Source organism: Fukomys damarensis, unplaced genomic scaffold, assembly GCF_012274545.1.
Source record: "Fukomys damarensis isolate Sample0158 unplaced genomic scaffold, DMR_v1.0_HiC HiC_scaffold_27, whole genome shotgun sequence".
Taxonomy (NCBI): domain Eukaryota; kingdom Metazoa; phylum Chordata; class Mammalia; order Rodentia; family Bathyergidae; genus Fukomys; species Fukomys damarensis.
Genome location: NW_022900939.1, coordinates 29,160,872 through 29,174,542, shown reverse-complemented (window position 1 = coordinate 29,174,542; position 13,671 = coordinate 29,160,872). Strand labels below are relative to the sequence as shown.

Here is a 13,671-nt window from a genome sequence, read left to right as displayed (position 1 = left end):
TTTTTTTTTTTTTTTTTTTTTTTGGTACCTGGGATTGAATTGGGTCCCTGCATTTGCAAGGCAGGTGGTGGCACCACTGAGCTAAATCCCTGGGCCTTGTAAATACATTTTTAAAAGTACGATACATTTGTCATGTTAGTAGAAGCATCTACAGAATATTTGCTTTATTTCACGTATATCCTGCTCTCCGGGGCTGTAGCCATCATCGGTCCGTGTAGCTATTATTGTATGTCAGAATATGCTTCAGATCTCAGTTGCCTTTTTTTTATTGTCATATTGTTTTATCATATTATGTTTTTATCATATCTGATTTTAAAATGTGATTCTGTAATTATCAAATGGGGCACGAGTTGAAGCAAATTGAAATGCTGACTAGAAGACTTGTTCTCTATTGTGAAGGGTGAGAGAGGCACCTTTTCAGAAGACAGGTAATGAAAGAGACGCACTTGGTGCCACAGCTAGTCTATCTAGGTCTCATAGTTCTCAGCAAGTAAGGAGGGCCTGAGCTGCAATGTGGGGCTTCAGATGGGTCAGGCAATGTTGCGGTTGAGATCTAAAATATCCCTCAAATGTTCCATGTGTTCTGAGAGGGGTATTAAAGAGTGATGGGGTCACGGGAGCACCATATTTGTAAGTGAGTTCATCTGTAGATGAATTCCTAGCTGAATGTGCTGTTAGAAGGTGGGGCATGGTCAGAAGAGGTGGGTGACTGGGGTCATGGTCTGCAAGGCTACACTCTTGTTCTCGTTGTGTCTTCGTGTGTGTCTCTACTCCCTGGGTGCCGTAGGATAAGCGGTTTTCCTCCACCCATGCCCTTCTACCATGATGGGTCTATCTTAGAACAAGCTGACCATGGACTAAACCCTCTGAAACCATACAAAAAAAATTCTTTAAATTGTGAGTGCCAAGTATTTTGTCCCAGTAAAGGGAATGTGACTAACATGCAGGGTGGATTTCTGTTATAAAAATTAGATGGCTGAGAGACGCTGTAGAAGAAGAATTATGGAAGAAAGTACAAAAAGTAAACCAGGCTTGTAGCCTATCACAATTTTTCTCTGTGGGTGGCTGAAATGAGAGAAAAATGAGGGGAAAAGAGATTAACACCAGGACAAAAGGCCGAAAATTAAAGGAAAGATTGAGAAAGATTCACAGCTTTCTCACTATCCATGTCGCCAAGGATTCCAGAGCATTTATGGGCAAGTTCCAGATCAGACCTGAGCGCTTATGTGTGGCTAAGGATTCCTTGCCTCTTAATCATAGATATGGATTTGGGGTGGCATTATATCCTTTCAACAGCATTCAAGCACTCCTGTGTGCTTGTGTCTCTATTCTAGAAATATCTTCTATTATTGTATTAAGTAAGAATCAACATTATATCAAAGAAGAGTTTGGTAATTATAAATGTTTTGGAAACTATAGGTTAAACAGAACATCTACTTTCTAAGATGTTTAACACAAGGTAAGAAAGATGACCATCTAAAGAGTTGATGCACTGTTTCCAAAGAGTCCACCAATTTTTTATAGTCTCTTCGGAAACTCCTTTTGTAACAAACAAACTTGAGTTAACTGGGGGTATTGTCTGATAATGGGACTCCCAGTCCTGCCTGTGGGACTCCATTAAATTATATCTACTTTCAGAACAGAATAGGGAGAGCATTAATACAGCAGTCCTCACCTAAGTCGTGTTCCTTTCCTATAGTCAACTGTGATATGAAAACATTAAATGGAAATTTCCAGAAATAATTCATAAATTTAACTGTACATCATTTTGAATAGTATGATCAGTTCTCATTGTCTTGCTTTGTTCCACCTTGAATGTGAATCTCCCCTTTATGCACTGTATCTAGTCTGTATATGGTACCCTCCTATGATTTAGTAGTGGTCTTGATATCAGATGTACTGTAGTAGTATGGTAGTGCCTGTTCTAAGGTAACCCTTACTTTTACTTAATAATTATCCCAAGGCACAAACTTTTATTATAGGATATTGTTATAATTGTTCTAGTTTACTATTAGTTATTGTTAATTGACTGATGTCTAATTTATAAATTGAACTTTATCATATGTATTTATGTATAAGACAGATGTAATACACAGGGTTCGGTTCTAATTGTAGTTGGGGATCCACTAGGGGTCTTGGAAAGCATCCCTTGTAAATAAGGGGGATTACTGTATTTCAGATAGACAATAGGTATGGGAAAATCTCATCCCCTCTTAGGAGTAGTCTTACTTTCTTTATCATTGAGGCAAAATATCTGACACTCACAACTTAACAGAGGAAAGATTTATTTTAGCTCATGCCAGCAGTTCATGGTCAGCCATCTCCAAGACAGAATGGCAAGGTGGAAGGGCTTGGTGGAGGGCAGCTGCTCACATCATGGCGGCCAGGAAGTAGAGAGAGAAGGGAGAATCCTGTGAGAGAGATAAAGCCTTCCAGATCATACCTCTAGTGATCTTCCACTTCTGGCCAGCCTTACCCCCAACAACACCCTCAGTTGCTAAACTGATCAGTGCCTGCATCTAATGATTAGAATTTTGCCCTTATGATCCAGCCACCTTCCAAAATCCCAACCTCTGAGTACATGAGAGTTTGGGGGACATTCTCGATCTATACCATAACAAAGGTCATTATGGAGGAAAATATAGGGGCATTTTTCATTCCTAAACACTTCTTACTGCCTCCACTCAGTACAGCCTGTGGCATGAAGCCTTTCCTAATCTCTCAGCCAACTCTTCACTTCCACGGGACTGTAACTGACCCCTGGTATGTTTGAGCTTTGCATATATGCTGTGTTTTATGTTGTTTTGTTTTGTGAGTATTGAGAGAAATCTTAGTCTTTTGAATCAAAAGACTATGGTTCAAGTTTCTCTGTTCTTTGATTACAAATACTTGCAATAAACTATCATTTTGTTTTGCAAACTAAGGTTGAAGATAAGCGACAATCAAGGGTCATGTGAGGAGGATGAGAGTAAACATGGATGACAAGTCCTTCCAGACCCATCTACATGGAATGCTCAGCAAATGTACTGATGTGATAGCAGAGGGCTCATAAGAAGTGTTATTATATATGCTTAAACTCATCCAGGTTTTTAAAATGCACACTCTAGTGAATTGAATTGAAATCATAGTTTGCAATGGAGAAATTTAACCCTATAATATACTAATTAAAGGTCATATGGTTAAGAAATATCCTTAAGAATTAGAATATTGTAGTCTGTTTATGTCCCAGAGTTCACATGTTGAATCTTAACCCCCAAGGCAATGATGCTTAGAGGTAGGATACTTGGGAGGTGATGAGGTCATGAGGGTAGGACCCTTACCAATGGGATTAGTGCCTGTATAAAAGAAGCATAAGTGATCTCATTCTTCCCTTCTACCATATGAAGACACAGCCAGAAGGCATTGCCCATGTCCCAGGAAGCAGGCTTTCACTAGAAACTGAATGTGCACTGGGAGTGAGCTTCTAGCCTCTAAAGCTGTAGAAAATCAATTTCTGTTGTTTGTAAGTCACCCAAATCATCATATAACAAATATAGCATTCCAAATGAACTAAGATAGAACTAAACATCTTCTAAACATATTCAAAGGAATAATAGTGCTACCTTGGCATGTGATTAGTTAATGAATTTTAGCCTAAAGCCTTAGAACAAAGGGCAAGGAGCTCTCTCCCCTAAGAGCACATTTCCTCCTGTCCAGCTCTTCTGTTTCCTGACCATCAGAACGCCTGGCAGAACTGTTACTGTGCTCATGTTCAGGTCTCACAGGTTTCCAGCTGGAGTTGGAGATCCAGTGCCCTCTCTCGCATCCACTGTGATTAGGATGGCTCTGTGGACTCCCATAAGCATCATTTCAGAGAGAGTGGATGGGATGAGCTAGCCAGGGATTTAGAATCCCCAGACCCTGCTCCAGTTACAGAAGGTAAGCTTTGGTTTCTTGTCTAGTTGAAGGCCCTTCATAAAATTTTGTCTGAGAAAAAGTGTAGCTATTAAAATTAAGGTTAGAAGTTCAGTGATCTGGCCTTCAGAGTTGAGTGGTGGAAAGCTGAAATGATGCTGCCACCCTGACTCTTGAGGTGACCCCTTAGAGCTCCTTAGAGGGTTTCTTGGTTCTGTGGATGTAGTGGAAATGGGTTTGCCATGAGTAGAGGATGCCAAAGCATTGCTCACACAAAACCCTACTTCTACTAAGCACTTGATTTGAACCTTTGAAGGACACTTACATTTCATCATTATTTCTGTGTGGAGTGTCCTTTCTCTCCTTCACTCTGAGATACACTGGCTCATGGCACTTAGACACTAAATCCCTCATCACTGGTGTGGAATTCCTAGCCCTAAAGTAGTGACTTTGGGATTGGCCATACATCTATCTGTTCTGGACAATGGAATACAGCTAAAGTGGCAGTGTCCAATCCTGTGCTAACACCAAAGGAGCATGGGTATTTCTGCCTCCATTTCGCATGCTGTAGTACATGTTCACTGGAGAAGATGCCTCACTGAGTCACTGATCTAAGGAGCAGGAGACCCAAAGATACATCTGGACTCAAGCCTTAGTCTTAAGATACAAGCAAACCATGGTCTACTTACCTGGGAAGATTTATTTGCAGCACTATTGTGGAACTAGCTGACTAATATATTCATTTTCATTGCCAATCCCTTATTTCCTGAGAAGAAGGCTTTCATCTCTGTTGCAGATGCCCTTCAAGTGCCTTGTTCTTTTGGATCCAATATGTAGTTAAGGCAGCATGCTCCTGTCTTTGTGGATTGTGGTCCTAAAAGGAGATAAATACGACTCCACTCATTTTTCTATGTCCAGTCCTCTGCAAAGACTGTGTCTCATGGTTGATCTTTGACAGATGTGTATGTAATGCAGCATGGTACTCATTAACTAATGACTCTTCATGCTTTGCTTTCCTTTCTTTGTTTTGGTCTTTTAGGATTGAACATCTTTTCTTTGCCTCTGCTAGAGGCAATCCCAGGCAAGTGGGATGGGAAGGCAGGCTGTAGAATGTGTGTCACTGGGAAGCAACATAAGCAGCTGGAGCCTAACCCCACTGGAGAGTGCTGGGAGCCCTTGTAGACTTCACCTTGGAGGTATCTCTCCTCTCTCCTGTAAGGGGTTAGAGATGACACACCGGTCCTTTCAGTCATGACTAAGGCCTTTTTGGCCCATGAGGAGTTGATAACCCATGAGGTGTTGATAACCTGGCACACAGCAATCTGTTCCACACAGGGCTCAAGTGGGCTCTGGCCCTGAGTGGTACGAGATCTTCGGAAGCTACACCCAGATATAACACTATACATTTGTTATTTTTATTTATGTATTCATTTTGGGGGACATGGCCTGGCCTTGCCCAGGCTGGCTTCAAACTCCTGGGCTCCAGCATTCCTCTTGCTTCAGCTCCCCTGTAAACATTGCACAAAGTGTCCCTGCCAAATGGTCTCTCAAGAAAGTTCTCTGCCTCTCTGGTCGCCTTTTGTCTCTCTACCACTCTCCAACAGCACAGCAAGGTGCAGAGGGGCTTTTGAGAGCACCTAGTGGAAGGGCAGGGGGCTTTAGACCTACAGGCACTGGACCCCTGCATGACTTCTGTTTCTGTGTTGCTTGTCCACTGTGTGAAGTCACTGAAGAATGATGATGCCTCCAGCTTCTTGGGGGCAGGTCTCCGCATTCCCCCCCCAGCTATTGGTTTCAGCTTTTTGCCCTCAGCTCCCAGGCCTTGGTGTCCTTGAACATCACTGCTTTATGATGTCTGTGCCCACCAGCTTCCTCACCCCTCCCTCCACCTCACCTCTCCAGAGGAGAGGAACTTCTGGATCCATTTTAGGACATGTACAAATCACAAGGAGGCCAGAGCACCTTCAAGGACACCCATCTACCTATCTTGTTCCACCAGCAAGCACAGTGACACTTCCTTTCTGCACTGCATTAGCTAAATTATCAGCTCCCCGGGGTTTCAAATGGAGAAAGGGGGATGATTCTTTGTCTTTTCTTTCGATGCCTAATGCGTCCCTGACATCACTGACTTTTCCCCTCATGGAGAATAATTCAGCATATGCTTCTCTCTGCTAGACTCTCCCCTCCACAACCTCTCTTCATGGAAGCTCAAGAGGATAAAGGATATGTTTTACTTTATATCATATCCCTCTCCCTCTAGCCTGGGAAATGCTAAGCTTAAATGTTGCCTTGTCCAGACCTGGCTCTTAATGGAACCTTAAAAATAAAAAATTGGCAATCTTTGCCATACAAAATGAGTATCTTGCTGCAGATTTGAAAATTCCATTCTGGCTGTCTGTATAATACTGAATCTTTCTTCTTTTTCATATGGTAGCAAACCTAAATATCCCTGAGGCAAATGAATGCCTCTGGCAGAGTAAGGAGGAGATCAGAGTGAACAAATGCAAAAGGTAAAAGAGCATTAATATGTTTCAACAATGTTGTCCCCATTTCATTACAGCCTGTATATTTTTTTGAAAAGCAGTTCTATGGTCAGAAAAAAATTCAATCAATCTTGCCTATTCTGTTTCCTTTGTTTGTCCCTTGGATTTTTAGTAAATTCAATTTTCAACCACTGTGCATCAGTCACAATGTAGTTTTCTTTAAAAAAAAAGAGAGAGAGAGAAAACCTGTGCATACTGATTTAAACACAGCCGTCCAGCCTCAGTGATGTTGGATGAGCAGCTTAGTAGATTTCCTGGACACAGTCTCTCCACACTCCTGCCATCCTTGCTGCGCCAGCTCTGTCCTTCTAGACTCAGCCTAGTCATATCAAATGCCACCTAGTCATACCAGATGCCATATCCACATGGTGATTTCTAGAGCAAGAAGGAGGCTTTCTCCATTGTACCCTCCTTTGGACAGGGAGCGCCTGCAGCAGACATCAATGGGTGCTGTTCTGCTGCCATCTTTCTACAAGGCTGCTTTCATCTCTCAGCTGCCAGGATTCTCCTCACCCCCCAGAACTGCTCCCTTCTAAAGAAAGCTGTCCTGCTCAAGCGCACATCCCCCGAGTGAGATCTGTGCCCTGGGGCATCTCATAATCTGTGCTTGCACCCTATGGAGGCCCAAGGGTGTAAAGTCCTCACCTTGATTTGGCACGCCCCTCTGTGGGATGGTCTGTAGCTTCTGTGGCAATTGCATGGAGTTTAACTTCTCCCCCTGGCCACCTTCTTGCTCATTCCCTTACACAGACTGTCCTTTGGATCACTATCCATGAGCCGTACATACAAAACTTTGCCTGACTCTACCCAAGGAACATCCTAGAAAAAGTTCTCATGAGTGACGGTCCTAAAATTTGGGCTTTACCATGCTATAGACCAGCTGCTGGCAGTGAAGATCCCCATATATTGTAGTAAAATGGTGGGGACTGGTGGCTCTTGCTCATTAGTAGTGGTACAATCATTAAAACTTCTATCAGTGGTAAAAAGAAGGGAGACACCAAAGAAAGGGGATGTAGGAAAACACCACTCTCGGGATCTATCTCCTTCTCCATTCATCCTGGCCACCAGACTAATAGCCAGGGCCACAATCTGATGTATCTAGGGAGGTCCTGGGATGCAAGGAGAGGGAAGAAACTGAGCAGAAGGAGCTGTGAATTTTAGCCATTGTGTGCGATCACAACATGGAAGGACATGTGTGTGCATGGATTCTAAGTATGTTGGCTCAAGAAAGGGAAACATAGAGTTGGACAAGAGTTTACTCATACAGAAATATCATTCCTCCTTCCAGGTCCATAGGTCTTGAGAAAAGAATCATCTACATGGCACAGTAGGCCTCTGCAGGATGTGTCTTGGAATCTTGGAGTGACTGCACACTAAATGACGTGAGAAGGCTAGAACTGCCACAGCAGGTGATAGAAGAGGAACTGATAGGCTCGGAGAAGTGGACATGCTTAGGATGGCTAGGAAAGTCCTGACTGGAGACACACTGTGGAAGAGCCTGGAAGGAACACTGATCTCACAAGCGGCAAGAGATGTCCGGGTAAGAGAGCGTTACTAAGGAACCCCAAGGTAGCCTCCTTCCTCTTGGGAAGCTTAGACTAGGAGACACTGCCAAGAAATTGAACTCCCTATAGCCATGGAAGCAATAAGGCCCGGAAATATTGAAGACCAGGTGGTGGTGTGGAACAGCTCAAAGCAAAGTGAATGCAATGTCAATGACCATAACAGACAATGTGGTTGGATGGCAATCAGAGGGGCCTGGGCTACAGACAGCTGTGGAAGCAATTCATGAAGCAAGTGTTCCTGGGAACAGGGACGGAGAGCCAAAAAGCGGCTGGCTTCATCTATAAAGCCAAAAGAAGTACCCCATGTAAACATTTTGCAGAGTCTCACACTGGTCCACTGTATTGGTAACATGTTCACCAGACATAATGAGTAAGAAGTGGAGGGTATATTGGAGATCTTGCAAAACATGAGTATTCTAGAGAAGGAGATAAACCTAATGAAGATCCAGGTTTCTAGATAATCTGGGATGCATCAAGATATCTTAAATAGGCACATTATGGGTGCTTGGTCACCTCAGAACTAAGAAGGAAACACAATGTCTGCAAGCCCTCCAGGGCTTCTGGTACAATATATGCCATATTTGTGCATGACTTTTGTTCTATACATGAGTGACACAAATGTTACTAGCTTTCAAGGAGGCCCAGCACATAAGACAACTGTGCAATAGGTGTGTAACAAGGTGCAGATGCCTTGGATCTCGGCCACACAACCCTCCATGAAGACAGTGCCAGCTATTTCAGGGGTGGGAAAAGACATCTCGTGGAGTGTATAGCAAGGTATGGTAAAGGGATTGTGACATAGATCCCTGGGGTTCTGGAGTAAGGCCTTGCCTTGTACAGTGGAGAACTATGCACTATACATAGGCCACTTCTATGACATTTAGTGGCTCCAGTAGAGGCACAGTGCCTGACTATGTGGCCAATACTGTCCCTTGTTGAGTTCAGATCTGTCAGAATTACAAGGCAGAAAGTAGGGTGGGCCAGACAGCAATCCACTGTAAAACAAAGGTGGCCCTTCTGGCATTGGAATATGTTTGGCTAGAAAGTAAACAGAATTATCATGCAGTTCAGATTCCAACACTGTTGAGTCCAAGCCACTTCCTCAGCTCATAGCTTTGGCCAAAAGAAGGTCTCAGTGATCAGCCAATGGAGGGGGAAATTTAATTTATGAATATTTTTGATTATATAAAGATTCAAAATGGACTAACTCTGTACTACAGCTTCACTCAGGGTGGCCCTAAAGAGAGAAGAAGGTGGCCATTCTCCCAAGGATCAATTTTGGGTAGTTTAGTTGGAAATTTACTTAGTGTGAAGAAGTAGCTTGATCTAAGAATATTCATGAATTTGTGGGTAAGATGTGTGAGTTGGCTGGCTGATCAGGACTCTCACAGCAGCTAAGGAATGGATGATTTGGGTTTGTGACCCAGCCAGTTGCACTGTGTGCATCCTGGGACTCTGGTTCAGAGGATGCCATAAGGTTTCTAGAAAATAAAAGATGACATTGAGGTCAAATTCATTAGTCATACTGGCTAACAGGATAAACAGATTTCTTTACCTTGGATGACTGGGGAGGTCTCTGCATCATATGAAAGCCATGATGCCCAGAGCCTACTGTAAGGAAGCCTGTGCTTGTTTCTCCTTGGCAGTGGCCTGTATGGGCTGTGCGGACAGGTAGCAGCACCTGGCACCTGCATGTCCTTATGTGATCAGAGACTGAGTTGTGCAAATGGGCGGAGTACTTCCCTGCTCAGACAAAGCTTTCTGCTCTAGAAGTTTGCTTCTCTTACCAAATCAGGAAACAAAATCAGATTTTTTTTCCTTTGTAAACATTATTTTACATTTTTATTATAACTCTTGATACATATTAATTGTAAAATTAATGGAATTCTCTGTAAAATTAATGGATATATGTATGCAGCATGAATTGATTTCTCACTGAACTGTGTGCTTACTGGTGCTTTCTACAAGGGAAAGGAGAAGGGTTGCTAAGTCATCCGAGGTGCCAGGACTTTGTCCACTGGGTTTAATTCCCCCCTGTAAATTGAGCCCTCACCTGTCAATGGTATATGTTGCCCAGAATGCTTACTAAAACCTGTATTTTAGGTTTGTCCTGTTTTCATTTTTTGGCAGTTTATCCCATTAGGAATAGTCATAGTAATATGTTGAGTACTCAAGGAAACAGCTTCTTAAATATCTAGTGATGATATTTTTATGCAAAACGCTAAGCAATGCACTACTAATTGGACACTGTTATAATTACATGAAGTAAAAAACCAAGTAATGTTATAACGGGCTTTTGGAAGTTTTAATGCTCCTAATGTCCTTCTGGCTTTCTGTTCCTTGGGTGGGTGGGGGTTTGCAGATTTGAATGGCCTGGGTGAGCAAAGCCATAGAGGTACCTCCCACTCAACAGTGGAACTTCATGAGGCCTGTGTGGGAGGTCAGCAAAACGGGGTTCCATAGTGGGCACGAGAAATCCAAAATAAATCTAAAGTTGTTAGGAAGCAAAAATGCCTCAGAAAAGGAAGAAATCCAGTTTCCTCTTGAAGCTGCTCAGTGGAGTCCCCATTGAGGGCATGGAAGTACACCCTAAGAACACACATGACCAACACTAACATCTGTGGCTTGTGAAGATGTTGTGATATTGAATGTGCGACTCACGTCCCGGGATGCTACTTCAACAGAAGCCTAATGACCTTTCTGTTCTTCTCTCAGGACCTATGGTGAGATTCTCAAACACCATCATCTGCTATCAGCTCTCCTCCTTGCTTGGAGCTAGTGTTGATTTAACTATCATCTAGAGCTTCCTCTGGATGGACATTGAATGAGTTGCTTTCTTCTGCGTGCTTAGGGAGTGCACTGTGGCTGGTATCCAGGAGGAAGGTACATGTTTAAGGATTCAGTGAGCTAAGACCTAGGAGAGCAAGTACTTGTGAGTGACTAAAACATTTAGGGTGCAGAGTGCCTCACTCTGGGCATTCACAACATTGATGACTTTGATAGAAGTAGCCAAAGAGCAGGAGAGAAAACTTTCTTTCCTTTCCCATCATTGAACTATACCTCTAGCACAGGAGTGAAACAATTTAAAGCAAAGAAACATATGGAGTTTTGGCTGTATCTCTGTCTTTCCTGGGAAATTTTTCAGTTACAGTGGGTGAGTGGGGGTCATAGCATCTGAATGGCCAAGTAGTGGGAGTCAGCAAGGGCTTGCTGCTGGGATTTTTGGACAGGACGCCAGTCCCTACAACCACTCCATTCCTCCTCCCAATCAAGTAGAGCAAGACTTTCACTAGTCATGTCCAGAAACCATTTTGAGTAATCTGGATTTACTTAAGGTGGCTATAATTTCACTGAAACATCTATTTCTGCATATTTTTCTTTACAGCCTTTGACAAGTTTCCGAGGTGGTTGTGGAATCACAATCTAGTTGGCAGTCTTCACAGAATCCCATCTGTATGAAGATTTTGCACATGACATTGTTCTATAACAATGCCTGCCTAGTTGACCTGGAGCTCTAGAAGTAAACTATGAATTGAGTGTCACCATATAGACCAGGATCTCATCCAGCATTGGGTAACATGAGAGCAGTGCTACTAAATTGTGCTGCATATTATGCCCTAAATGTCATGCCTGCTTTGAAAATTCATATGGTGAAGCCCTAATTCCCAATGCAAGTATGTTTGGAAATAGGCCTTGGAAATAACGTGGGAGTAATTCCAGCTAAATGAGGTTGCAAAGGTGAGGCCTGATCCAGTTGAGTGAGTGCATTTACAAGAGGTCCTCTCTCTCTCTCTCTCTCTCTCTCTCTCTCTCTCTCTCTCTCTCTCTCACACACACACACACACACACCCCTATGAGGTCATATGAACACACTGCAAGGTGACATCTGCCTATAAACCCAGAGAAGACTCCTTAATATGAAACCCTTGCTAGCCCCTTAATCTTGGACTTCCTAGCCTTGGAAACTGAGAATAAACCTCTGTTCTTTGAACCCTTCATTCAGCCTCTAGTATTTTGCTCCAGTAGCTCAAGCAGACCGGTGTACTCTATGACTAAGCACAGCACAACATTTCAAGCCGGCAGTTCTAATAACAGTTATAACTCCAGTAACAGACTCACCACTTAGTGATGACTTGCCACATGCCTGGCTTTGTTGATTATTTCTAACTTCCATTCATCTTCCCTCCTGAGGTAGTGCCTTTCCTTGTTCTGGCTGAGTGCTGGCGGTGATCAGCAGGGAATTTTGCCCATGACTGTGAGGACATGTGCTGTGCTCCAGCAAACTGCTGTGACATCACTTTGCTGAAGCTATGACAGAAACGTGGGGGGCAGCCACAGTTTCATTTCTCTTTGGATTCATATAAGTTTGATATTATATTTCTGCTTCCTTGTAGTATATGAGGGCATGTGAACATTTTTGGGGTTAGGAGTTGATCACGTAAATCTTCTGGGTCCCTGCTGCAATGTCTTTGGAACAAGGTGTTCCAGTGGGAAGTTGTGTAATGAATCCACTCTTGTTGTTGGAATTTCAGGACAGAAGGAAGGTCCCATCTGGGAACCTGTCCTGCAGTGATTCTTTCCCCTCCTGAGCACCTTCACTTATTTGAGTCTAGATGATTCTACCTTGAGCAGCTGACACCTTCATCTACTCATCGGTCTTTCACTGCAGTTACATGTTGGCTTGGAACATAATCCTTTCTGGGAGCCCTGGGACAGGTGCCCAGACAGAAGCAGGAGTTGCAGCATGGAATCAGAAGCAAAGAAACAAGGAAGCCACCCCAGGGCCTCTCTACCTTCGGGATTTAGATCTGGATTTAGCACCTCTCCCAGGCTGCATTTCTCCCTGACGGAATATTCCTGTCCTCTCTCCTTGTTGTCCTTCTATTTCAGCTCATGTCTGAACAGATTATCAATCCAGGTTTGCCTGTTGCCTACATGAAAGGGTCAGGCAGGAAAGCAGCAGAGACTGGCACCGTGACACAAGGTCGTGTTTCCAGTGCAGACAAGAAAGCAGAGGGTCTGTGTTTCTAGCTGTGGGAATTGCTCGCCTTGTCCTGTGATCACAGATGGGTGACTTTTGCATTGCCCTGTCGCTGGCCCTTGAGGGTCACTCTTTCTAGTGCCATGTAGTGGCAGTCACATCTCTACATGAAATGCAAACCCATAGCCTAGTAGAAGTGGCACTGGTAAGAATTCCCCAGGTTGATTTTCAATATAGTGTCATTTGCAGGCTAGAACTCTTAATCTTCAATGAAAAGCTGCTAATTTCCCCTTTCTTTTTTAAAACACAGTCTGAGTGAAGGTGTAGTTATTTGGAAATAACCAGTGCAGGCAGGTCACATCATCTCCTTTAAGGTGTCAAGTCCTGTGGTCAGCCTTGAGCACAACCTGAAGTGGTTCTGCCATAAGGCTACGATATGGGTTCTTTTCCTGGGTTCTATTGAATTTGACCTGCAACTACACTGGCACTTTTCTTTTCTTGATTTGCACATTTATGAGCCTCAACATGGTATCTGGAAAACAAGAATAAAAATGACAGCAAAGTAAATTCTTAGGGATGCTAGACAGGTTTCAGTGTAGCCTTAGGAACCAAACAGATGTCTTCCCTCCATGGACACCATCCACCGTTCTTTTCTTGTAGAACTATATCTCTTCATTTCTGCTTTCCC

The 13,671-nt window shown here is 43.3% G+C and overlaps 2 long non-coding RNA genes across 4 annotated transcripts in view; one reads left to right on the top strand and one right to left on the bottom strand.

Moving 5' to 3' along the window:
• Positions 1 to 10,246, top strand: part of LOC117283500 — a 13,618-nt gene extending 3,372 nt beyond the window's left edge. For 2 of the 3 annotated variants that reach the window (XR_004514502.1, XR_004514500.1), the window contains 3 exons: positions 3,756 to 3,918; positions 6,329 to 6,404; positions 7,726 to 10,246. This is a non-coding gene — a long non-coding RNA (uncharacterized LOC117283500). Of the gene's footprint in view, positions 1 to 3,755; positions 3,919 to 4,933; positions 5,091 to 6,328; positions 6,405 to 7,725 lie in introns of all 3 variants that reach the window. The other variant, XR_004514501.1, reaches the window with a different exon arrangement.
• The window catches only part of LOC117283501, an 18,246-nt gene extending 5,906 nt beyond the window's left edge, over positions 1 to 12,340 (bottom strand). Inside the window, exons 1-2 of the long non-coding RNA XR_004514503.1 lie at positions 12,122 to 12,340; positions 4,584 to 4,768 (exon numbers count right to left, since the gene is read on the bottom strand). This is a non-coding gene — a long non-coding RNA (uncharacterized LOC117283501). The remainder of the gene's footprint in view (positions 1 to 4,583; positions 4,769 to 12,121) is intronic.
• Positions 12,341 to 13,671: the final 1,331 nt, after the last annotated feature.